This window comes from Bos indicus x Bos taurus, chromosome 13, assembly GCF_003369695.1.
Source record: "Bos indicus x Bos taurus breed Angus x Brahman F1 hybrid chromosome 13, Bos_hybrid_MaternalHap_v2.0, whole genome shotgun sequence".
NCBI classification, from domain to species: domain Eukaryota; kingdom Metazoa; phylum Chordata; class Mammalia; order Artiodactyla; family Bovidae; genus Bos; species Bos indicus x Bos taurus.
In genome coordinates this window covers 33,633,794-33,658,404 of record NC_040088.1, presented here as the reverse complement: position 1 = coordinate 33,658,404, position 24,611 = coordinate 33,633,794, and positions in this window count along the sequence as shown.

Genomic DNA, 24,611 nt, shown 5'->3' with positions numbered 1-24,611 from the left:
TAGGCTTCAGCAGCACATGAACTGAGAATTCTATGTACAAGTTGGATTTAGCAAGGAAATCCAACCAGTCCATTCTGAAGGAGATCAGCCCTGGGATTTCTTTGGAAGGAATGTTGCTAAAGCTGAAACTCCAGTACTTTGGCCACCTCATGCGAAGAGTTGACTCGTTGGAAAAGACTCTGATGCTGGGAGGAATTGGGGGCAAGAGGAGAAGGGGACGACAGAGGATGAGATGGCTGGATGGCATCACTGACTCGATGGACATGAGTCTGAGTGAACTCCGGGAGTTGGTTATGGACAGGGAGGCCTGGCGTGCTGCGATTCATGGGGTCACAAAGAGTGGGACACGACTGAGCGACTGATCTGATCTTATCTGATCTGAGGACCCAGAGATCAAATTGCCACCATCTGTTGGATCATAGAAAAAGCAAGAGAATTTTAGAAAAACATTTACTTCTGCTTCATTGACTATGCTAAAACAATTGTGTAAATCACAACAAACCTTGGAAAATTCTTAAAGATATGGGAATATCAGGCCACCTTACCTGTCTCTAAGAAACCTCTATGTAGGTCACAAAGCAACGGCTAGAAATGGACATTGAACAACTAACTCAAAATTGGAAAAGGATTATATCAATGCTGTATATTGTCACCCTGCTTATTTAACTTATATGCAGAGTAAATTATGTGAAATGCTGGGCTGGATAAATCACAAGCTGGAATCAAGATTACTGGGAGAAATATCAACAACCTCAGCTATACAGATGATATCACTCTAATGGCAGAATCTAAGATGAACTAAAGAGCCTCCTGATGAGGGTAAAAGAAGAATGAGAAAGCTGGCTTAAAACTCAACATTCAAGAAACTAAGATCATGGTATTTTGTTCCATCACTTCATGGCAAATAGATGGGGAAGCAGTGGAAACAGTGACAGACTTTATATGTTTGGGCTCCAAAATCCCTGCAGATACTGACCGCAGCCATGAAATTAAAAGACACTTGCTCCTTTGAAGGAAAGCAATCACAAACCTAGATAGCTTATTACAAAGAAAAGCCAAAACTTTGCCAACAAAATCTGCATTATCAAAGCTATGATTTTACCAGAAGTCATGGTTTTTCCTGTGGTCATGTATGGATGTGAGAGTTGGACTGTGAAGAAGGCTGAGTGCTGAAGAATTGATGCTTTTGAACTGCGGTGCTGGAGAAGACTCTTGAGAGTCCCTTGGACTGCAAGGAGATCCAACCAGTCCATTCTGAAGGAGATCAACCCGGGATTTCTTTGGAAGGAATGATGCTAAAGCTGAAACTCCAGTACTTTGGCCACCTCATGTGAAGAGTTGGCTCATTGGAAAAGACTCTGATGCTGGGAGGGATTGGGGGCAGGAGGAGAAGAGGACGACAGAGGATGAGATGGCTGGATGGCATCACTGACTCGATGGACGTGTGTCTGGGTGAACTCCGGGAGTTGGTGATGGACAGGGAGGCCTGGTGTGCTGCGATTCATGGGGTCGCAAAGAGTCGGACACGACTGAGCAACTGAACTGACTGATGCATGGATGTAAGAGGTGGACCATAAAGAAGGTTGAATGTTAAAGAACTGATTCTTTCTAACTGAGCTGCTGGAGAAGACTCTTGAGAGCCCCTTGGATTGCAAGGAGATCAAATCAGTCAATCCTAAAGGAAATCAATGTTGAATATTCATTGGAAGGACTGATGCTGAAGCTGAAGCTCCAATACTTTGGCCACCTAATGTGAAGGGCTGACTCATTGGAAAAGACTCTGATGCTTGAGGCAATATGAGAAAGGGGCATCAGAGGATGAGATGGTTAGATAGCATCACCCACTCAATAAACATGAGTTTTAGCAAACTCTGGGAGATACTGAAGGACAGGGAAGCCTGCTGTGCTGCAGTCCATGTGGTCACAAAGAGTCAGACATGACTGAACAACAGCATGCTTTGAGTCACTTCTCTGCCTATCTTGCTGTGTAAATATATCCCAAAGTAACAACGATCACATGAAGACAATCATGCTAAGGTAATAACGGATTTCTCTATTTTTGGCATAGAATCCAGGACAATCAATCAGAGAAGAGGAGTGTTGCACTGGCTTGACCTAAAACAATGGGGAAGGAGAGCATACAGTTCTCAGAAACCTCTTTGTCAATGATAGATATTGGTCCCATGAGGGGACATGATGTCTTGGCCACAAGTGTGGCATTATACAAGGTAAACCAGCATGGGAAAGGAGGAAATAATGCCTTCAAACTGATCCTGGATCAGATGGTGATGGTGTGGCTTGGCTCACAGTGAGAGCAAGCAGAGTGGCTCTACTTCCCTCAGGGAAATAGAATAGAAGTGTTGACTGAAGTCCAACCCGCCCTCACCCCAGCCTCCTACACTGGTGTTTCCTTGTCAAGTGGAGATAGTGTTCATAGGGATCTGATGACAATTTATTTCCAATGGAATTATTTTCCCTCTGAGATATTTTTCTTAAGTGCAGATTACATATGCCATTTCTGTGATGTTTCTTCCTTAAACAGCTAATTAAGCAACAAGTTTTAACCCAAATTCTAGAAGCATATCCTATGAAGTTGCTCAAAATTGATACATTGACAAAGTCAAACATGGTTAGGCCCAAATTATCAAACATCTATTTATCTTCAGTTCAGTTCAGTTCAGTTCAGTCGCTCAGTCATGTCCGACTCTTTGCAACCCTATGAATCGCAGCACGCCAGGCCTCCCTGTGCATCACCAATTCCCGGAGTTCACGGAGACTCACGTTCATCGAGTCAGTGATGCCATCCAGCCATCTCATCCTCTGTCATCCTCTTCTCCTCCTGCCCCCAATCCTTCCCAGCATCAGAGTCTTTTCCAATGAGTCAACTCTTCACAAGAGGTGGCCAGAGTACTGGAGTTTCAGCTTTAGCATCACTCCTTCCAAAGAAATCCCAGGGCTGATCTCCTTCAGAATGGACTAGTTGGATCTCCTTGCAGTCCAAGGGACTCCCAGGAGTCTTCTGCAGCACCACAGTTCAAAAGCATCAATTCTTCAGCACTCAGCTTTCTTCACAGTCCAACTCTCACATCCATACATGACCACTGGAAAAACCATAGCCTTGACTAGATGGACCTTTGTTGGCAAAGTAATGTCTCTGCTTTTCAATATGCTATCTAGGTTGGTCATAACTTTCCTTCCAAGGAGTAAGCGTCTTTCAATTTTATGGCTGTAGTCACCACCTGCAGTAGGGTTCCTTAAAAATCGTCATTAAATACTAAAGTGGGTCTCTTTAGCACCTGTGTTCCATTTCAGATAACGTTCTGAACTGGTCTTTGAAAACTGAGTTACATTAAACTCTCTTATTTTTCTTCTTCTGGACTCATGGTTCACCATCACATCCTTCATTAGGACTTTGGCTTTGCCACTTTGTGGAATCAAGTGCAGAAGTGCTGCCCTGACCTTTCAGTTCTGCCTTCAGAGATACAAATGACTGCCCAGGAACACCAGCCAAACCCATTTATTCATGTAACAGCTATATATGCTTCTATTTCTTCAGCACAAGCTTTTATGGCCACCTCGTGGCTTTTGGATGCCGCTAAGTGTGATGGCATCTTGGTTTCTTTCTTGACACATTATTTAAAGAAACAGTTGTATGCATGTAAAGTCCATCAATGGGAATAGTTATATTCCTGAGGGTCTATGAGAACTGTGAAAATTTAAGACATTTCATAAGAATGGGGATCCTATCTATTTATCATGGCCTCTAATAGAGGAGGGAGGTCTGTCTTGAGAGATTTCAATTTCAACTCTAGACTACTGGACTGTACTTGAAAGTATCTTCACTAGGAAAGTGATTTCAAAAACGTTTAGTTATCTCTTTGCCATGATGTGTCCAGCATCAAAACCAGATGGTCTGTGTCAATGACCAGATAAGTATGAGGGACTGGTCATAACCAACTTAGTTATGTTTTTAGTTCAAGGCCTTTCTAAAAGAAAAGAATTAGCTCTTCAAGAGGAGTGATTCCTCCATCCTCATTCAAGAAAAAGTCCAATTCAAACTTCATCTCTTCTCTTACTCTAAAGTATATTTTGACCACCCATCATTTTGGTCTTTGGAACCAACCTCTATATCTTGCTGATAATAGACTCTAAAAAAGCAGGTACATTTAACAGTGACTAGAAAGCCTAGTACTCTTGCCTAGAAAATCCCATGGGCAGAGGAGCCTGGTAGGCTGCAGTCCATGGGGTCCCTAAGAGTCGGACACAACTGAGCGACTTCACTTTCACTTTTCACGTTCATGCATTGGAGAAGGAAATGGCAACCCACTCCAGTGTTCTTGCCTGCAGAATCCCAGGGATGGTGGGGCCTGGTGGGCTGCCGTCTATGGGGTCACACAGAGCCGGACACAACTGAAGTGACTTAGCAGCAGCAGCAGAAGAAGAAAGCCTAGCTGTTTAACTATATCTTCATGTCCCACAATTAAGGTCCACATGCCCACAATCCTGTCACTGGGGGGTCCAGATAGAGTACTTGCACAGAGTGACAATGTTAAGATGTCTGGCTTAAGGTCCATGAACTGGAGGACTTTACTTTGAGTAGAAAACTACTTTTGTCATCTCTGGCAAATGTTGGTAACTAGCTGTCTATGATGGTATCTAAGGTGTGTTGTGAAAGTATTAGTCACTTAGTCATGTCTGACTCTTTGTGGTCTGCCAGGCTCCTGTGTCCATAGTATTCCCCAGGCAAGAATACTGGAGTGGGTAGCTATTCCCTCCTCCAGGGGATATTCCTGATCCAGGGATCTAACCTGGGTCTCCTGCATTGTAGGCAGATTCTTTACCATCTGAACCACCAGGGAAGCCCCAGGAAGCTATCTAACTCACCAAATAGTTTGCTTGTCTTTCAAGCCAATGGTTCATCATGGGTCTTACAAAACAAATAGAAAAAGAATTGCATGTAAATTGCACCATCTGTGACTGTGATCTTATGCTGGGACTGGAATTCTTTAAAAGTACAAGCACTATCGTACAGCCAAAGGCCTGAGCTGCAGAATTAATATCTCTTTAACTATATAGAAATAATATATCTATTAATATAAAGCTTGCAATGTGATACTGTTGAACAGCTACTTATCTCTCTTCTTTGAAAATAAAGCTCTGTAAGTACCCTGATCAGAAAAGGCAATGGCAACCCACTCCAGTACTCTTGCATGGAAAATCCCATGGATGGAGGAGCCTGGTAGGCTGCAGTCCATGGGGTCGCTAAGAGTCAGACACAACTGAGCAACTTCACTTTCATTTTTCACTTTCATGCATTGGAGGAGGAAATGGCAACCCACTCCAGTGTTCTTGCCTGGAGAATCCCAGGGATGGTGGGGCCTGGTGGGCTGCTGTCTATGGGGTCGCACAGAGTCAGACACGACTGAAGCAACTTAGCAGCAGCAGCAGCAGCAAGTACCCTGATGGCTGTAAAAGTCTGAGAAGGCTTCAGGTATTCATAATAAATGAATTTCCACAACCTCAAAAGGGAGTTGAACATAAAGTTCATTGTCAAGTTAAATTCATCTGTTCTTTGGTTTTGTAATTATATTTGGCCTGTGTAATGTCCCTACAGTATTTCAGCCCTAAATGAATCATATCTTCTACTATCTTCAGCTTATGGGATAATTATCTATTTCAAAGATACTTTGATCCAGTCTTCCCTAAGCTTATGATCTGAGATGTCCTAACCCAACTACATTTCAGGGGTTGGGCAATGTGTGATTAGAACCATGATTGGGGAAACCAGTACCATGGCCTTGCAGGTCTGGCCTCAGTCAGGGACTCATAGCCTTGAGATTTAGAAATTAATAAGACATCTTCTGGGTTGGGAACCAGAAGAGGCAGTGGGATCAAACCCAGATGCTCACAGAACGAAAGATAAGATTTGAATTTAAATAAGAATGGGGAAAATCTGTGGGGTTGGTTTTAAAAGCTGTAGCTTAGTCATGGAAAGCCACAGAAGAAACTAGTAATGCTGAAAACTGGCCCTGGATTAGGGTGCGGGATACATGGTCTTGCTGTACCCATTTAACAGAGTCTTTCCTTAAGAGAGGTATGTGGGACCTGATTCTTGAAGATGATGTCTAATAGATGGTTTCTTCATTTTGAGCAAAACAGGGTATTAAATAGGCACCTCTAAACTCTACAATGGTGAATGGGAATCCTGAATTAGGATGAAAACAGCCATATCAATATGTAGTTTATCTATCTCTTCAGTTCAGTTCAGTTCAGTTGCTCAGTCGTGTCTGACTCTTTGCGATCCCATAAATTGCAGCACGCCAGGCCTCCCTGTCCATCACCAACTCCTGGAGTTCACCCAAACTCACGTCCATCGAGTCAGTGATGCCATTCAGCCATCTTATCCTCTGTTGTCCCCTTCTCCTCCTGCCCCCAATCCCTCCCAGCATCAGAGTCTTTTCCAATGAGTCAACTCTTCGCATGAGGTGGCCAAAGTATTGATTGGAGTTTCAGCTTTAGCATCAGTCCTTCCAAAGAATACCCAGGACTGATCTCCTTTAGAATGGACTGGTTGGATCTCCTTGCAGTCCAAGGGACTCTCAAGAGTCTTCTCCAACACCACAGTTCAAAAGCATCAATTCTTCAGTGCTCAGCTTTCTTCACAGTCCAACTCTCACATCCATACATGACCAGTGGAAAAACCATAGCCTTGACTAGATGGACCTTTGTTGGCAAAGCAATGTCTCTGCTTTTGAATATGCTATCTAGGTTGGCCATAACTGTCCTTCCAAGGAGTAAGCGTCTTTTAATTTCATGGCTGCAGTCACCATCTGCAGTGATTTTGGAGCCCCCCAAAAATAAAGTCTGCCACTGTTTCCACTGTTTCCCCATCTATTTGCCATGAAGTGATGGGACCAGATGCCATGATCTTTGTTTTCTGAATGTTGAGCTTTAAGCCAACTTTTTCACTCTCCTCTTTCACTTTCATCAAGAGGCTCTTTATTTCTTCATCACTTTCTGCCATAAGGGTAGTGTCATCTGCATATCTGAGGTTATTGATATTTCTTCTGGCAATCTTGATTCCAGCTTGTCTTCCAGCCCAGCATTTCTCATGATGTATTCTGCATATAAGTTAAATAATCAGGATGATGGTATACAGCCTTGACCTACTGCTTTCCCGATTTGGAACCAGTCTGTTGTTCCACGTCCAATTCTAACTGTTGCTTCCTGGCCTGCATACAGATTTCTCAAGAGGCAGGTGAGATGGTCTGGTATTCTCATCTCTAAGAATTTTCCAGAGTTTGTTGTGGTCCACATGAAGGCTTTGGCATAGTCAATAAAGCAGAAGTAAATGTTTTTCTGGAATTCACTTGCTTTTTTGATGATTCAGTGGATGTTGGCAATTTGATCTCTGCTTCCTCTGCCTTTTCTAAACAACTTGAATGTCTGGGAGTTTACGGTTCATGTACTGTCGAAGCCTGGCTTGGAGAATTTTGAGCATTATTTTTCTAGTGTGTGAGATGAGTGCAATTGCATGGTCGTTTGAGCATTCTTTGGTATTGCCTTTCTTTGGGATTGGAATGAAAACTGACCTTTTCCAGTCCTGTGGCCACTGCTGAGTTTTCCAAATGTGCTGGTATATGGAGTGCGGCACTTACACAGAATCATCTTTGGGATTTGAAATAGCTCAACTGGAATTCTATTGCCACCACTAGCTTTGTTTGTAGTGATGCTTCTTAAGGCCTACTTGACTTCACGTTCCAGGATGTCTGGCTATAGGTGAGTGATCACACCATTATGATTATCTGGGTTGTGAAGACCTTTTTTGTATAGTTTTTCTGTGTATTCTTGCCACCTCTTCTTAATATCTTCTACTCCTGTTAGGTCCATACCATTTCTGTCCTTTATTGTGCCCATCTTTGCATGAAATATTCCCTTGGTATCTCTAGTTTACTTGAAGAGATTGCTAGTCTTTCCCATTCTATTGTTTTCCTCTATTTCTTTGATTGATCAAAGAGGAAGGCTTTCTTGTCTCTCTGTGCTATTCTTTGGAACTCTGCGTTCAAATGGGTATATCTCTCCTTTTCTCCTTTGCCTTTTACTTCTCTTCTTTTCACAGCTATTTGTAAGGCCTCCTCAGACAACCTTTTTGTCTTTTTGCATTTTCCCCCCACTTGGGGATGTTCTTGATTACTGCCTCCTGTACAGTTTCATGAACTTCTGTCCATAATTCTTCAGGCACTCTGTCTATCAGATCTAATATAAAGTATAAACATTAAACCATTTTCCTGAGTTTTCCTTAGTTTAGTCCTGTTGCTTTATGACTGAGTTTTGTGTTGTTGTTCATTCACTAAGCTGTGTATGACTCTTTTTGACCCATGGACTGCAGCACTCCAGGCTTCCCTGTCCTTCACTGTCTCCCAGAGTTTGCTCAAACTCATGTCCATTGAATCAGTGGTGCCATCCAACCATGGAACACTATATTTTTTAGAGTATGAGGAGCTACTATAGAAAACAAGAGAGGTGCTAAATGCTGAAGACATTGGGTCTCGATTATGTTTCAAAAATATTTACGCCTCTATTACCATCTTTATGTATAAGGGTTACACTTTGGAGGAAAAATTATGTTATTAAAAGCAACCAGTTAGAAGACCATAAGCTAAGTTATTACCACCTGAAAGACTTGAATGTTTGAATTTTCTCAGAAATTATGACTGTTACAGCCTATCATCTCTCATCTCTTAAAAAAAAAAAAAAAAAAAAGGAGTCCTAGCCCCAGTTAATACCTTTAAGGAATGACTGTTGTCCTTGAGGAACAAAGTCTTGTGGATTAAAAAAGACCTTATTTTTCACACAACATAATAGCATGTCCCCAGGTGGATAAATTTTCTATAAATAATATTTCAATAGAAGTGGTTTATTAGATGATGAGGAAGATTAATCAAAGTGGCTAAGACAGGCTATAAATATAAGACTGTATCTTTGGAGACCAAGTCCTAGAGACCTTTACCTTTCCCTGTTAAATTTTCTCTGACAGCATACCTCTTAATACATTTAGCAATTTAAAGAGAAAAAATTACTTCTTTACATTATGGAATGAACACAAGGTTCAGACTGCATGCTGTCTAGGTAAGAACTGGCATGCTGTCCTTGGCGATATCATTTGGATGGACACCATGGATTACCTGGGCTTGTCATTTACTGATCTCACTTTAAAAAAAAAGTTAAAAGATTCAGACACCAAAATGGCTGATGTTTATCTCTGGAGGTCCCCCCAACCCAACCAATCTAAGACCTTTTAGAAAATCACAGTAATCTTGCCCAGTGGGGGCTTTGAATTTCCACATGACCTGATCTGGGGGCTCAGATTATTATCATCTACATGTCAAGTTGTGTCAAGATCCTATTAAGGATCTGGGTTACAGCAGAAATAATTTGGCCCTAAAACTTAGAATTTTAAATAATTGCATGCTATCTGCTCTATATGTATTTACCTGCAGTTGTTTTCACTAATGTAATGTAATGTAAAATTCAATGCATCAAAAAAGATCAGCTCTGAACTCTTACTATTCCTCTTGTCATTTATGGTTGTATTTTTGGTGGGTGGAGTGGGGGTGGAGTATTAACATATAATTTAGATTTAGCACACTTTTGGTTTCCACATTTCTTATAGGGTGATTTAATAAAATAGTTAAAGAAAGAAATTGAATTAAAAATAAAAGAAATAATTTATTTAATAAAATAATTAAAGCTGAGCATCAGAGAATTGATGCTTTGGAACTGTGGTGTTGGAGAAGACTCTTGAGTCCCTTGGACTGCAAGGAGATCCAACCAGTCAATTCTAAAGGAAATCAGTCCTGAATATTCATTGGAAGGATTGATGCTGAAGCTGAAACTCCAATATTTTGGCTACCTGATTTGAAGAACTGACTCACTTAAAAAACTCTGATGCTGGGAAAGATTGAAGGCAGGAGGAGAAGGGGATGACAGAGGATGAGATGGTTGGATGGCATCACTGACTCAACGGACATGAGTTTGAGTAAACTTCAGGAGTTGGTGATGGACAGGGAAGCCTGGGTGCTGCAGTCCATGGGGTCACAAAGAGTTGGACACGGCTGAGTGACTGAACTGAACTGAAAGGAAGAAAAGACAAAACAAAACCAAACCACCCTTTTCTACTTCTTTCAACTCAAGCCAACTGTGGTTAATTTATCATTGTTTCTGAATCTGTTTATTTATACATTAGAATCAACTTTTCAAAGAAGGAAAGCGTCTTGTATTTAAGATAACTCTATGTTGCCATATTTTCAATAGATTTGGTTAATTTCTAGTAATAGAATCATTCTGTGCTTTCAAAATTTAAAATTGTCTAACTGACTGTGGCACCCAAACAGGTCAGGCTATCTCTCTCAAATACAAGATGTCTGGAGGGGATCTACTTGTCAACCCTGAGTAAGAAAGAAATTATCAAGCTTAAGTAGATTAAATAGACTTACTTCTGATAACCTCCTTCAAATATGACAACCTTTCCTAGTCTCCATTCTACAGAGAGATGTGCTCTTTAGGCTGAGTTTACATTTCTTATAGGATAGGGATTCAAAAGAAGAATAAATTAGAATCAATTAAATGAACAGGACCAAATCCTTGGGGTCTTAACTCCCTTTAAAGTGTAATTCTGAAAGGAGAAGGCCAACTGTGGGGAATGTTAGCGTGCCATTCAAGCTCTGCAACCTCTCATTTAGCAGATTCTATGGATTCTCTCTCTGATAGGAGACGTTGAGTTGAGGTCCTGTTTGAAGAAATGCCCATAGTAGTGGGTGCAAAAGACTCAGTGGTCTCAGCCACAAAAAAGTAAAATTCTCTTAGAAAAGGAACCATGCTTGAACTCGGCAGCCTATGCAAAGACTCCGCATGATTCAGACTTAGTCAGTCTAAAGTTTACTGGCTAATACTGCTCCCATGGCTCTTCCAAGTTAAAATGGAATGAAGGATATCGAGAGAGGAAAATTCTTTGAGACACATATGAAATTCACAGGATGAATGAGGCCTGATTATGGCCTAACATTGGGAGGCAGGCATTTCACTATTCGTGCTAAACTCTATTTATCAGCTTTGGTAAGCATTTTTATGCTTTCTTTCTTTCTCTTCTAACATAATTATGAAATTTAAATAAAATTTATTGAAAGTGAATTCTTATATTCTTTCTTAACATGATGTCTTTTTTTTTTTTTTTTAATTTGGGCAAAGTTTTAATTTTTTCCTATGAGCATACAATTATTTACTGGAAATAAAGTGCCTGCCCTTTAAATCAATAAATACCCTTGGCAAAACAAAGTGGTGCCCAAATTCTACTCAGGATAGGTCAGAAGCTTCATGTTTTTTGAAGCAAAGCATACAAGTCCAGAACCTTAAATTATTTCCAAGGTCTTCACTCTGCAAGTATCTCTGAGGATGTGCTAGGTGCTAAGCATGTAGTAAGCATTAAGGGTATGAAGCAGACACACAATCATCTTTGATTTTAAGAAGCTTGCTGTTCTTGTGAGGAGGGAAGGCAAAGCCATTACAAGTAAGTGTTATACCTGGAGCATGCAGAAGGAAAATAATAAGGGGCTCAGGTGGAGGACTAGAGCTAACCAGGTCAGGTAACATATGGCAAATGTGTAGCAGAAAGCGAATGGGGAAAGCCGAGCAGAAATAATCAGGGGCAAAGATAATAAAACAAGGAGCAAAACACGAGGATAATTGAGAATATGTCACATTGTGAGAAACTCAAGTCATCTGGTACCTGGAGCAAAAGATTCAGGTGGAACAGGAGATGAAACTGGAAGGATATGGGAGGGTTCCTCTCCATTATAAACCTCTGAATCCTTTGCAGATTTCTTGGCAAGAAATGTCCCAAGAGAAGATGGATAGAGAGTAATTGGCTTTTTTAATGATGTAGCTCTCAGCCATTACTACAAACCAGGTTTTCTGCCCCTAAGATCCTTTTAGAAAATTAGTGTTTTTATTTTCAGAATTATCAATAAAAATCTAGTGGAGAAAAAAAAAAAAAAAAACTAAAGTAAGAATACATAAAGGTCTCTGAGATTATAAACCTCATGTTTTTGCCTAATTTATTCATTAAAATCATACAAGAAATAATTGAGGACATATTTACTTTTATAAAACTCAGAATATTATAATCCAGATGATAGCATATGAATTTATTGAAGGAGAAAAGTTTCTATGTGACCCCATTTTACACCCATTTAACACGTGGATAGTGAAAAATAAGGGAAATGTTTTGGTCAAAATTTTCACTCCAAGAATCAAAGTTGTACCAGTGTTTTCAAAACTTTTATTAATACCATTCCAGCTTCTTCAGTTTGTGCAACCTGTACATTGTAACTCCCAAGAGACTAGATTCAAATAAGATCTGATACAACTTAAATAATTCTCTTCCCTCATACAATGTTTTTATCCTATACTATCCTCTTGATTTGACTTTGACTTCTAAATCTTCAGAAGTTTCAAGGAGACACAAATAAGTATAAGGCAGTTAGAATAATGCTCCATATTTTATCACTTACGTGTAATTAGACACATATCATCCCCTTATAGAAAGAATAGTGAGATCATCCTCTTGTTCTTGTATTATTTCTTATAATAATGCAACATTGTATTTTTCATGTCTCTAGCAATTTTATTCTAAAGAAGAGACAACAGAGGAGGGACAGAGCTAGGATATGGGATTTGAATTCAGAAAAACATCATTTCAATCTAATTCATCCATTGACTGATAGTAGGATATATGTAAGGTGAATATTATAATCTTTTTTTAATAGGACTGTCCAATTACTTCTAAGTATTAGTAATTATACATGTATTTATAGTGTGATAGGGCTTCCCTGGTGGCTCAGCAGTAAAGAATCTGACTGCAGTGCAGGAGACCTGGGTTTGATTCCTGAATTGGGAAGATCCCCTAGAGGCAGGCATGGCAACCCACTCCAGTATTCTTGCCTGGAGAATCCCATGGACAGAGGGGCCTGGCGGGCTACAGCCCATAGGGTCACAAAGAATTGTATATGTGACTGAGAATGCATATATAGTCTGATATATAGCAGGGATCACTAAGCAGCTACTCATTAAGTGATATTCAAGACTGTAACCTAGGACCATAAAGTAAGAATATTACAAATAGCAAAGCTGAGACTAAACTTTCTTGCTCAAGCATTTCTACTGCATGCAGAAGTTCAGTCATATGAGTTAGGAAATGAAATAAAGCAATGATACTGTTTGAGAACTGTTTAGGGGACTGAGCTTGTTAGGTTCTGGTTTAAGCTCTGAGGATATGGCAAAACAAAACTTGAGATAAGCAATGAATTTGTGGACTGAAAAGTTTTTGAAGTGTATACTATAATATACTTTTATTGACTAAGCCAAATTTTTATAATTGCTCTATTTCCTCTCAATTAGTGACCATTCCATACTGCTGTCACAGTAATTCTTAATATCTTCATGTGGACTTGAGGTAGACATGCAATTGGGAAGTATTCGGTTTTCAACAATATTGTTGTTTATGCTGGACTTGGCTTTACTGACTAAGCATGCATGCAATCCCACTGCACGTTCACTTCAGTATGCAACCAAATATGTATGTGTATGCAACTAAACTACATGTTTTTGAAACAAAGTAAAACCACTAACATTAAACTATAAACACAATCAGTTCAGTTCAGTTCAGTTCAGTCACTCAGTCGTGTCCAACTCTTTGTGACCCCATGAATCGCAACATGGCAGGCCTCCCTGTCCATCACCAACTCCCAGAGTTCAATTAAACTCATGTCCATCGAGTCGGTGATGCCATCCAGCCATCTCATCCTCTGTCATCCCCTTCTCCTCCTGCCCCCAATCACTCCCAGCATCAGGGGCTTTTCCAATGAGTCAACTCTTCGCATGAGGTGGCCAAAGTATTGGAGCTTCAACTTCAACATCAGTCCCTCCAATGAACACCCAAGACTGATCTCCTTTAGAATGGACTGGTTGGATCTCCTTGCAGTCCAAGGGACTCTCAAGAGTCTTCTCCAACACCACAGTTCAAAAGCATCAATTCTTTGGCGCTCAGCCTTCTTCACAGTCCAACTCTCACATCCATACATGACCACTGGAAAAACCATAGCCTTGACTAGACGGACCTTTGTTAGTAAAGTAATGTCTCTGCTTTTCAATATACTATCTAGGTTGGATATAACTTTCCTTCCAAGGAGTAAGCATCTTTTAATTTCATGGCTACAATCACCATCTGAGGTGATTTTGGGGCCCCATAAAAAACCTCTGCCACTGTTTCCCCATCTTTTTCCCATGAAGTGATGGGACCGGATGCCATGATCTTAGTTTTCTTTTTTTTTTTTTTAACTTTATTTTATTTTTAAACTTTACGTAATTGTATTAGTTTTGCCAAATATCAAAATGAATCTGCCACAGGTATACATGTGTTCCCCATCCTGAACCCTCCTCCCTCCTCCCTCCCCATACCATCCCTCTGCGTCATCCCAGTGCACTAGCCCCAAGCATCCAGTATCGTGCATCGAACCTGGACTGGCATCTCGTTTCATACATGATATTTTACGTGTTTCAATGCCATTCTCCCAAATCTTCCCACCCTCTCCCTCTCCCTCTCCCACAGAGTCCATAAGACTGTTCTAGACATCAGTGTCTCTATTGCTGTCTCGTACACAGGGTTATTGTTACCATCTTTCTAAATTTCATATATATGCGTTAGTATACTGTATTGGTGTTTTTCTTTCTGCCTTACTTCACTCTGTATAATAGGCTCCAGTTTCATCCACCTCATTAGAACTGATTCAAATGTATTCTTTTTAATGGCTGAGTAATACTCCATTGTGTATATGTACCACTGCTTTCTTATCCATGCATCTGCTGATGGACATCTAGGTTGCTTCCATGTCCTGGCTATTATAAACAGTGCTGCGATGAACATTGGGGTACATGTGTCTCTTTCCCTTCTGGTTTCCTCAGTGTGTATGCCCAGAAGTGGGATTGCTGGATCATAAGGCAGTTCTATTTCCAGTTTTTAAAGGAATCTCCACACTTTTCCCCATAGTGGCTGTACTAGTTTGCATTCCCACCAACAGTGTAAGAGGGTTCCCTTTTCTCCACACCCTCTCCAGCATTTATTATTTGTAGACTTTTGGATCGCAGCCATTCTGACTGGTGTGAAATGGTACCTCATAGTGGTTTTGATTTGCATTTCTCTGATAATGAGTGATGTTGAGCATCTTTTCATGTGTTTGTTAGCCATCTGTATGTCTTCTTTGGAGCAATGTCTATTTAGTTCTTTGGCCCATTTTTTGATTGGGTCCTTTATTTTTCTGGAGTTGAGCTGTAGGAGTTGCTTGTATATTTTTGAGGTTAGTTGTTTGTCAGTTGCTTCATTTGCTATTATTTTCTCCCATTCTGAAGGCTGTCTTTTCACCTTGCTAATAGTTTCCTTTGATGTGCAGAAGCTTTTAAGGTTAATTAGGTCCCATTTGTTTATTTTTGTTTTTATTTCCAATATTCTGGGAGGTGGGTCATAGAGGATCCTGCTGTGATGTATGTCAGAGAGTGTTTTGCCTATGTTCTCCTCTAGGAGTTTTATAGTTTCTGGTCTTATGTTGAGATCTTTATGCAGATGACATGATCCTCTACATAGAAAACCCTAAAGACTCCACCAGAAAATTACTAGAGCTAATCAATGACTATAGTAAAGTTGCAGGATATAAAATCAACACACAGAATTCCCTTGCATTCCTATACACTAATAATGAGAAAACAGAAAGAGAAATTAAGGAAACAATTCCATTCACCATTGCAACGGAAAGAATAAAATACTTAGGAATATATCTACCTAAAGAAAGTAAAGACCTATATATAGAAAACTATAAAACACTGGTGAAAGAAATCAAAGAGGACACTAATAGATGGAGAAATATACCATGTTCATGGATTGGAAGAATCAATATAGTGAAAATGAGTATACTACCCAAAGCAATTTATAGATTCAATGCAATCCCTATCAAGCTACCAACAATATTCTTCACAGAGCTAGAACAAATAATTTCACAATTTGTATGGAAATACAAAAAACCTCGAATAGCCAAAGTGATATTGAGAAAGAAGAATGGAACTGGAGGAATCAACCTACCTGACTTCAGGCTCTACTACAAAGCCACAGTTATCAAGACAGTATGGTACTGGCACAAAGACAGAAATATAGATCAATGGAACAAAATAGAAAGCCCAGAGATAAATCCACGCACATATGGACACCTTATCTTTGACAAAGGAGGCAAGAATATACAATGGATTAAAGACAATCTCTTAACAAGCGGTGCTGGGAAATCTGGCCAACCACTTGTAAAAAAAAATTAGTTTTCTGAATGTTGAGCTTTAAGCCAACTTTTTCACCCTCCTCTTTCACTTTCATCATCTCTTCAGTTCCTCTTTACTTTCTGCCATAAGGGTGATGTCATCTGCATAGCTTTTATTAAATAATTTAATGTCAGTTTATTGCTTCTAACATGCTATGTGCCCAGTAAGTGGCTGAATGACTTAGGAGATCATCAGTATTGGTGTAGAGATTTTTGAGAACATGTATTTTGTAACTTTGAGGATTTCTTTCCTCTGAACTTGGAAATTGCATAGTTCTACAGAATAGAAATCAGCTGTACACATTAATAATTAAATGTTTCTATGATTTATTATTGTTTAGATATGGACCCAATCCAAGAGACAGAGGGTATCCCAGATGAAGAAAAATGGAACTGTTCCATTCACTCCTCTCCATTATATTGTTATTTGTCCTCCTGTTGTTGACATATTTTAAAGGTGAGATGTACATACAAATGTCAGTGTTTTATCACAAGATTTCTTAACACTGAATAATAGTAGACAAAGATGTAATTGCATGGTTTAAAGTTTTTATGTAGTTCCTAATAGAGTTTTTATATATATATATACCCCTATCAATGTAGCCAGATATCACTGAAGTGAGTCTTGTAAACTCTTAATCTTTCCCAACTAGGGTACCGGAAAATCACTTTATTGTTGTTGTTTGGTGATGACAGAGGGGATTCTAAGAAAACATTTGGCCATGATCTGTTTTCCTCTGTCTTCCATATCTAATGTTAACTACTTCCATATGTGTTTGTGTGTATATCTGTGTGTATAATTTATTCAGACAGCCTATATCTTCAACTTATCAACCTCCTGAAATGTTGCTGTTACCATTTGATGCCTTTTCTTTTATGCTCTTACTACAATGGCAGGGACTTTATTCATACTTAGGCTTCACTTTTAATGTTAAATATATAAATAAACCACTATTTCAACATTTTTAAGAGATGATTTAATGAGAATACATGAAACCATTGCTTTATTAGAGGAAGACTGAATCCACTCACATGACATTTTGAGTATAATACAAAAAAAAATAAAAAGAATTGATTGTTTTTCTTCTTCTGTGATACCCCCCTGATACTTTATTGCCTTTATATGTTTACCTCTGTCTCCCTTCAGTTCAGTTCAATCGCTCAGTTGTGTCCAACTCTTTGCAACCACATAGACTGCAGAACACCCGGCTTCCCTGTCCAACACCAGCTCCTGGAGCTTATTCAAACTCATGTGCATTGAGTCAGTGATGGCATCCAACCAGATCATCCTTTGTCTTCCCCTTCTCCTCCTCCCTTCAATCTTCCCCAGGATCAGGGTCTTTTCCAATGAGTCAATTCTTCTCATCAGGTGGCCAAAGTATGGAAGTTTCAGCTTCAGTATCAGTCCTCCCAACGAACATTCAGGACTGATTTCCTTGAGTATTGACTGATTTGATCTCCTTGCAATCCAAGAGACTCTCAAGAGTCTTCTCCAACACCACAGTTCAAAAGCATCAATTCTTTGGTGCTCAGCTTTCTTTATAGTCCAACTCTTACATCCATACATGACTACTGGAAAAACCACAGCTTTGACTAGATGGACCTTTGTTGGCAAAGTAATGTCTCTGCTTTTTAATATGCTGTCTAGGTTGGCCGTAGCTTTTCTTCCAAGGAGCAAGCATCTTTTAATTTCATGGCTTCAATCACCATCTGCAGTGATCTCGGAGCCTCCCAAAATAAAGTGTTTGACTCATTCCATTGTTTCCCCATCTATTTGTCATGAAGTGATGGGACCAGATGACATAATCTTCATTTTTTTGAATGCTGAGTTTGAAGCCAACTTCCTCACTCTCCTTGTTCACTTTCATCAAGAGGTTTTTTAGTTCCTCTTCACTTTCTGCCATAAGAGTGGTGTCATGTGCGTATTTGAGGTTACTGATATTTCTCCCGGAAATCTTAATTCAAGCTTGTGCTTTATCCAGCCTGGCATTTCCCATGATGTACTCTGCATATAAGTTAAATAAGCAGGGTGACAATATATATCCTTGATGTACTCCTTTCCCTATTTGGAACCAGTCTGTTGTTCCATGTCCGGTTCTAACAGTTGCTTTTTGACCTGCATACAGATTTCTCAGGAGGCAGGTGAGGTGGTCTGGTATTCCCATCTTTTGAAGAATTTTCCACAGTTTGTTGTGATCCACACAGTCAAAGGCTTTGGTGTAATCATTAATCAGAAATAGATGTTTTTCTGCAATTCTCTTTTTTTCTGTGATCCAACAGATGTTGAAATTTTGATCTCTGGTTCCTCTGCCTTTTCTAAATCCAGCTTGAACATCTGGGACTTCATGTTTCACATATTGTTAAAGCCTGGCTTGGAGAATTTTGAACATTACTTTGCTAGTGTGTGAGATGAGTGCAATTCTACGGTAGTTTGAACATTCTTTGACATCATCCTTGCTTGGTATTGGAATGAAAACAGACCTTTTCCAGTCCTGTGGCCACTGCTGAATTTTCCAAATTTGCTGGCATATTGAGTGAAGCACTTTCACAGCATCATCTTTCAGGATTTGAAATAGCTCCACTGGAATTCTATCACCTCTACTCGGCTCCCTTACCATGGGGTATTTTCTTGGGTTTCATTCACCTTGTATCTTTGGTTCCTAGCACACAGTCTCAGTCGGCAGGATGTGTTTGATAAATAAACGGGTGTTGACAGAGGAGTTACAGGTTAATGCATCGAGCAAACATGATCTGGGCTTCGAAAAAGCTTAGGAACTTGATATGACAAGGATGAACTTAGAGAACTTGCTAAGCATAGCAGGTGAGAAGACATGAAGGTGAGTGTGTCAGGAAATGTTCAGATCATCATGTGAGGTTGAATTATCAGCACTTGAATCCATTTTTAAGTGTTTACCACATATTGATTTTAAAATGCATTCAAAAGAGTCCTTTTCTACCCTGAGGATAGTGTGAAGTTTTTCTCTATCAGTCTACCATCAAAGTTATAATTAAGTCATTGAGTTTCTGGCCTATGTTTATGATTACAATATATGATCAAGGATTCTAAGCACCGGGAGTACTGTATTATTATACTAATTATCATGTTCAGAGAATGACAGCAGAAAATATTTCATCTCTTACTAGAAAGAAAAAATTGGACAGACCCTGGGACTTCACTTTGATGCCAGATTTGTAGATGAATGTATCAAAGATTGAATTATTTTCAAACAGAACATTCAAGCATCCAATGTTGGTTTCATCTAGGAAGTCGACTTTTAGCTACATTGCCATGATTTCTTTGAAGTGGCATAGCTTAGAGTTTGTTATCAGGATATATTTATTGCAGGTGGAGCAATGAAAATCGAAAAGGTGAAAGAAAAAGCAGAATGCCTCAAAGTCAACACAGGTGTTATAAGTTGATCTCTGAAAAGTGTAAGGTGTTAACAGAGCCAGCCCAACAGTGCGAATAGCCTAGATATTAATAGATCAGTGGTTATTAAAATATGCTCCTTATACTAGTAGTATCAGAAGCACCTGGGAAAAAATTTCTCAGGCTGTGTTCCACACCGACTGAATAAAAAACTCTAGAGATGTGGCACAGCAACATATGCTTTAACACGCCCTTCCCTCAGGTGGATCTGTTCTCTGCTAAAGTTTGAGAACCACTGGTCTACAATAATGTACCAAAAGGATCTTCTGCATCCCTTTGACTTTTCTAATCCTATTGGCTCCAGTATATCTTTTACAATCTTTTTAAATTGAAGTATAGTTGATTAATAATGTCATGTAAGTTTCAGGAGTATGACACAGTGATTTAATTATACACATACATATATATGTATATATATACATATACATAATATATATGTATACATATGTAATATACATATATATTACATAGTATTGCACATAGTTCCCTGTGCTATACGGTAGGTCCTTGTTGGATATCTATTTTATACATAGTAGTGTGTATATTTTCGGAGAAGGCAATGACACCCCACTCCAGTACTCTTGCCTGGAAAATCCCATGGAAGGAGGAGCCTGGTAGGCTTCAGTCCACGGGGTTGCAAAGAGTCAGACACGACTGAGCGACTTCACTTTCACTTTTCACTCTCATGCATTGGAGAAGGAAATGGGAACCCACTCCAGTGTTCTTGCCTGGAGAATCCCAGGGACGGGGGAGCCTGGTGGGCTGCCATCTATGGGGTCGCACAGAGTCAGACACAACTGAAGTGATTTAGCAGTAGTAGTGTGTATATTTTAATCCCAAGCTACTGAGTTATCCCACTACCACCCAACACCATGAACAGTATGAAAACGCAAAAAGATGTGACACTGAAAGATGAACTCTCCCGATCAGTAACTGCCCAATATGCTACTGGAAAAAACAGGTCCAGAAGAAATGAAAAGGCTAAGACAAGATAGAAACAGCACCTAGTTTTGGATGTGTCTGGTGTTGAAAGTAAAGTCTGATGCTCTAAATAAAAATATTGCATAGGCACCTGGAATGTTAGGTCCATGAATCAAGGCAAATTGGAAGTGGTCAAACAGGAGATGGCAAGAGTGAACATCATCATCATCTTAGGAGTCAGTGAACCAAAATGGAGAGAAACAGGTGAATTTAATTCAGTTGACCATTATATCTACTACTGTGGGCCAGAAACCCTTAGAAGAAATGGAGTAGCCATCATAGTCAAAAAAGAGTCTGAAATGCAGTACTTGGGTGCAATCTCAGAAATTACAGTAACATCTCATTTTGTTTCCAAGGCAAACTATTCAATATCACAGTAATATAAGTATATGCCCCAACCATGAATGCTGAAGAAGCTGAAGTTGAATGGTTCTATGAAGACTTACAAGATCTTCTAGAACTAACACCCACAAAAAGATGACCTTTTCATCAAAGGGGATTGGAATACAAAAGTAGGAAGTCAAGAGATAGGAAGTCTGGAGTAACAGACAAGTTTGGCCTTGGAGTACAAAGTGAAGCAGCGCAAAAGCTAACAGAGTTTTGTTAAAATATGCACTGGTCGTAGCAAACACCCTCTTCCAACAACACAAGAGATGACTCTACACATGGACATCATCAGGTAGTCAATGCCAAAGTCAGATTGATTATAGTATTTGCAGCTGAAGATGGAGAAGCTCTATACAGCCAGCAAAAACAAGACCAGGAGCTGACTATGGATCAAATCATGAACTCTTTACTGCAAAATTCAGCCTTAAATTGATGAAAGTAGGGAAAAGAACTAGGCCATTCAAGTATGACCTAAAATCCCTTATGATTATACAGTGGAAATGACAAATAGATTCAAGGGATTAGATCTGATAGATTGCCTGAAAAACTATGGATGGAGATTTGTAACATTATATAGGAGGCAGTTATCAAATCCATCCCAAAGAAAAAGAAATGCAAAAAGGCAAAATGGTTGTCTGAGAAGGTCTTACAAATAGCTGAGAAAAGACAAGAAGGGAAAGGGAAAGGAGAAAAGGAAAGATATACTCATTTGATTAGAGTTCTAAAGAATAGCAAGGAGAGATAAGAAAGCCTTCCTAAGTGAACAATGCAAAGAAATAGAGGAAAACAATAGAATGGGAAAGACTAAAAATCTCTTCAAGAAAATTAGAGATACCAATGGAACATTTCATGCAAGGATGGGCACAATAAACTAAATGGTATGGGTTTAACAGAGCAGAAGTTATTAAGAAGAGGTGGCAAGAATACACAGAAGAACTATACAAAAAGATCTTAATGACCTGGGTAACCATGATGGTGTGATCACTCACCTAGAGCCAGACATCCTGGGATGTGAAGTCAAATACACCTTATGAAGCATCACTGAACAAAGCTAGTGGAGGTGATGGAATTCCAGGTTAACTATTTCAAATCCTAAAATATGATGCTGTTAAAGTGCTGCACTCAATATACCAACAAATTTGGAAAACTCGGCAGTGGCCACAGAACTGGAAAAGGTTAGTTTTCATTCCAATAACAAAAAAGGGCAATGCCAAAGAACATTCAAACTATTGCATAATCATACTCATTTCACATGCTAGCAAGGTCATGCTCAAATCTTCCAAGCTAGGTTTCAACATTACATGAAATGAGAACTTCTAGATGTTCAAGCTGGATTTAGAAAAGGCAGAGGAACCAGAGATCAAATTGCCATCATCTGCTGGATCATAGAAAAACACAAGATAATTTCAGAGGAAAATCTGTTTCATGACTATGCTATGAACTTTGTGTGATCACAACAAACTATGGAAAATTCTGAAAGAACTGGGAATACCAGACGATCTTACCTGCCTCCTGCGAAACCTGTGTGCAAGTCAAGAAGCAACAGTTAGAACCAAACCTTGGAACAACAGACTGGTTCAAAACTGGGGAAAGAGTGTACCAAGGATGTATATTGTCACCCAACAGACTGGTTCAAAACTGGGGAAAGAGTGTACCAAGGATGTATATTGTCACCCTGTTCATTTAACTTATATGCAGAGCACATCATGAGAAATGCCAGGTTGAATGAATCATAAGCTGGAATCAAGATTGTCAGGAGAAATATTAATAACCTCATATATGCAGATGACACTACCCTTTTGGCAGAAAGTGAAGAGGAACTAAAGAGACTCCTGATGAAGGTGAAAGGCGAGAATGAAGAAGGTGAAAGGCGAGAATGAAAAAGGTGGCCTAAAACTGAACATTTCAAAAACTAAAATCATGGCTTCTGGTGTCATCACTTCATGGCAGATAGATGGAGAAACAACGGAAACAGTGCATGACTTTACTTTCTTGGGCTCTAAAATCACTGTGAACATTGACTGCAGCCATAAAATTAAAAGACACCTGCTCCTTTGAAGAAAAGTTATGACCAACCTAGACCGTGTATTAAAAAGCAGAGACATTATTTTACTGACAAAGGTCCATAGGGTCAATGTTAGGGTTTTTCCAGTAGTCATGTATGGATGTGACAGTTGAACCATAAGGAAGGCTGAATGTTGAAGAATTGATGTTTTCAAACTGTGGTATTGGAGTAGACTCTTGAGAGTCCCTTGGACTGCAAGGAGATCAAACCAGTCAATACTAAAGGACATCAACCCTGAATATTCATTGGAAGAGCCAATACTGAACCTGAAACCCCAGTACTTTGGCCATGTAATGCGAAGTGCTGACTCATTAGAGAAGACCCTGATGCTGGGAAATATTGAAAGCAAAAAGATAGGAATGCAGCAGAGGACGAGATGGTTAGATAGCATCACCAACTCAGTGCACATGAATTTGAGCAAACTCTGGAGACAGAGAAGGACAGAGAAACCTGACGTGCTGCAGTCCATCTGGTTGCAAAGAGTCAGGCATGACTTAGCAACTGAACAGCAACAAATACATATATATATATATATATATATATATATATATATATATATACCTAAATACATTCTTTTTCAGATTATTTCCCATTATAGGCTACTACAGGATATTGAATATAGTTCTCTGTGTTATAGAGTAGGTCTTTGTTTATCTATGTTAAGATACAATAGTGTTTATCTTTTAATCTCAAACTCCTTTTTTATCCATTCCACCCTTTATCCTTTGGTAACCATAAGTTTGTCTTCTATGTCTGAGAGTCTGTTTCTATTTGTGGAAAAGTTTATTTGTATCATTTTTTTTTTTTTTTTTTAGATTCCACATGTAAGGGATATTATTTAGTATTTATCTTTCTCTGTCTGACTTACTTTAGGTAGTATGATCATCCCTAGTTCCATTCAGGAGAAGGCAATGGCACCCCACTCCAGTACTCTTGCCTGGGAAATCCCATGGACGGAGGAGCCTGGTAGGCTGCAGTCCATGGGGTCGTGAAGAGTTGGGCACGACTGAGCAACTTCACTTTCACTTTCACTTTCAATGCATTGGAGAAGGAAATGGCAACCCACTCCAGTGTTCTTGCCTGGAGAATCCCAGGGACAGAGGAGCCTGGTGGGCTGCCGTCTATGGGGTCGCACAGAGTCGGACATGACTGACGCGACTTAGCAGCAGCAGCAGCAGCAGTTCCATTCATGTTGCTGCAAATTGAGCTTAGATAATCTTTAAAGAATCAAGGAAGCAGGTTTTTGTTTAAGTTTTAGTAGGAAAGATTAAAATAAAACTGTTATTGTCTTAACATATTACTGTGATTAATTTCAAACACCAAAAATGAAGCTGTA